Raw genomic sequence first — 3,315 nt, forward strand, 5'->3', positions numbered from 1 at the left:
TAAATGCTTTGCGATAGTAATAAACGGACTCAATAATCCTAGCGGATCGTATATTTGTGAAGCACACGATAAAATAATACGTTTTGTCACTACTTCACTCTTTTGTATAATTTGCGTGAAATAATAAATATAATCATCGAGACTATTCCATCCGATACCTAAAGTTTTATTGTTACAAGTTTTATGTAAACATAGATCGTGCGTTTGCCATTCATTAACGCTAGGCGTAATTAAATTTAAATTATGACTAAAAATCCATTTTCGTAATTTAATACAAGCTGACTCTAAAAGACTACTAGTTTCTTTACAAATATTTTCTAATTCGGATATAGAATTCGATGAAACTATGAGATCGTCAACGTAAAAACAATTATTAATAGTATCGGCTACATACGGAATATTCGAGTGTTTGGCTAATTCCTTTAAACATCTACAGCTTAGATACGGTGCGGATGCCGTTCCGTACGTCACGGTGTTGAGTCGGTACACCCTCAGCGGCTCTGAGGGATCATCCCGCCACAAGATCAGCTGCAGGTCACGCTGATCTTCAGCAATATTCAATTGCCTGTAAAATTTTTCAATGTCAGCGCATGCAACATACCTATTCTCGCGAAAACGTAATAAAATAGAAATCAAGTCACCTTGAATAGCAGGTCCAATCATTTGTATGTCGTTTAATGATACGCCGGAACTAGACTTCATACTCGCATCAAAAACTACGCGTAATTTAGTTGTGGTGGCGTGCTCCCTAAACACACCATGATGCGGTAGGAAATAGTGCGGATTCCCATACGTATTGACGAGACTCATATGACCTAAATTAATATACTCCTGTATAAAATCAGAATACATCTTTTTATAATTAGTATTTTGCTGAAGACGTTTCTCTAACGCGTAAAAACGACGTTCAGCTTGTGCGCGTGTATTACCTAATAACTCAGGTGATTGTTTCAACGGAATTGAAACACAGAAACGACCATCGGAAAGTCGACGTGTTGTGCGAATAAAATGTTCCTCACAAGCAATATTATCTTCGCTCGATAATTGCTGTAATTTATTGCTAGGCGCGGATAATTCTTCTAATTCCCAGAAATTCCTAACTAACTTATCGAGTGAATCATCTTCCGTGGATAACGTCGAATAATTACAATTAATATGTGTTAAATTTTTATTATTAGTATACGGAAAAGATTTAATTGCACCTGACACTATCCAACCTAATTTGGTGTTTTGAAGGAAAGGACCACTTTTCAGACGCATTTTTCCTTCGGTTATTAATTCCCAAAATAAATCAGCACCGATCAGTAAATCAATAGGTTGACTTTCGTAAAAATTGGGATCAGCTAACAATAAATTGTGAGGAATATTAAATTGATTTAAATTAACCGTGGTTGTAGGCAATTTTGATGTAATTTGAGGCAAAATTAAACATTGAAAACGGGCAGTGAAGCTCCCGTCGCGCGATTTAATTTCAATGTTACAAGATTGCGAACATTGCGTAATAGAATTACCTACACCGTGAATATGTTGAGTGGACTGTAATATTCGTATATTTAATTTATTTGCAAACGATTGCGTTATAAAGGATCGCTCGCTTCCGCTATCTAGAACTGCGCGTGCGCAATAATACTCACCCGATTCATTATATACTTCAACTATCGCCGTAGACAATATGACAATCTGTTGCGAAGAATTGTCATCCTTTGTATGCATAACGGTTTGTGCGTGATTAATACATTGAAGTTGCATGTGTGCGTTATCTACTGAAACCACTGAAACGGGATGCGTATTAGTAAGCGAGGGGTGCTCGTACGTAGTTAACGTCACTGTATTTTGTTTAATTGGTGATAATTTAATTGCATCACAAAGTAAACTATTGTGCTTTTGTTCACACTTTCTACACGGACCAAAAAGACAAGTACCAACCGAATGACCTGGACGCATACAATTAATGCATAAGTTTTTATCATTTATGAAATTAACCCTATGTTGCGGGGATACGTCGAGAAACTTCTGGCATGAATACAGCTGATGCTTTTCGTTACATAGCAAACATGACTTGTAATGGCTGCGCGACTTATTGGATTGCGATTTAGATTGTTTGTTATCCGAAACTATGTTGCAATGAATTTTGGATGATGAATTTTTATTTTGGTAAGTAGAAAATTTATTTGAAATACTAGGTTTACTGTGATTTACGGATAGTGTAGTTAATAAATCGGCTTTTTCTTTAATGAATTCTAATAAATCGTTTAGTTTAATAATTTTGTCCTTATGTAATTTATAAAATGTGTTTTTAAATTGTTCCCACTCGCGTTCAGTGGTAGGATCTAACTTTGAAACTACGATATAAATAATCAAAGTGTCCCAGTATTCCGTGGGTTCTCCTAAGATTTTAAGAATACGTAAATTTTTTAAAACTGTATCAATTAAATTGTGTAATTGAATAGCCGATTCTCTTGAGACGTTTTGAAGTGAAAATATTGCCTTAATGTGACTTTGCACTATCAAACGCGTGTTATTAAAACGGTGTAATAAAAGCTCCCATGCAACCATATAATTTTCGGATGAAAATTCAACGTTTTCTATAACGATTTTGGCATCGCCTTTTAAACTCGCCTTTAAATAATGGAATTTTTGAACCGATGGTATTGTTTTCGAATTATGAATTAAGGATGAAAACGTATCGCGAAATTCTACCCAGTGTTCATGTGAACCGTCAAAGCTAGGTATAGAAATAGTCGGTAATTTTACTGAATCGTTATTAAAATTGTTACAGGTCGTATGGTCGTGCGCTAAGGAACAGTCAATGGATTTATTAGATCTATCCTCGGAATTATCTGGGTTTACCATGCAGTCCAGCATCGCCAGGACAACATAATATTCCCTCTCAAACTCTACGCGTGATTCTATGAGTTTATCCGTTTCTGACTCCGGGACAAGATCTTCGATTTTACTTTGTACTTGGTTGAAATCGTTCATTAAACTTTGTGCACCTGGTATACGTAATTTTAGTTCTGCCCTTTGATGTGTATCAAGATCCACGTTTTCAAAAGACGAAACATATTTCTTAAAATTCGTTAATCTACATTTGATTAATCCCCTTTTTTTCCTCAAATCCTTAAGCTCCTTTTGCTCAGAAAGAGACATAATGACTGAAGTAAAAAGCTACAAGTACTTACGTGCCACGTGAAGCAGATTCTTCGGTTGCGTAAAGGCACGTGAGGAGGCAAGCAACACCAAAAGCTCTGGAATATACAAAGCACAGTATCACTCAGATGAAGCTTTACAGGGTTGGATAAATTAGCTGGCCGT

The 3,315-nt window shown here is 36.0% G+C and overlaps 1 long non-coding RNA gene across 1 annotated transcript; it reads left to right on the top strand.

The window, feature by feature from the left end:
* Positions 1–2,002: 2,002 nt before the first annotated feature.
* On the top strand, positions 2,003–3,000 carry LOC149480666 (uncharacterized). Its single transcript, XR_016317072.1, has 2 exons — positions 2,003–2,154; positions 2,780–3,000. It is a non-coding gene; the product is annotated as an uncharacterized LOC149480666 (long non-coding RNA).
* Positions 3,001–3,315: the final 315 nt, after the last annotated feature.

This window comes from Colias philodice, chromosome 18 (genome assembly GCF_061535455.1).
Source record: "Colias philodice isolate Cphi_HAF_F1 chromosome 18, ilColPhil1 Martin Lab GWU primary, whole genome shotgun sequence".
Lineage (NCBI taxonomy): Eukaryota > Metazoa > Arthropoda > Insecta > Lepidoptera > Pieridae > Colias > Colias philodice.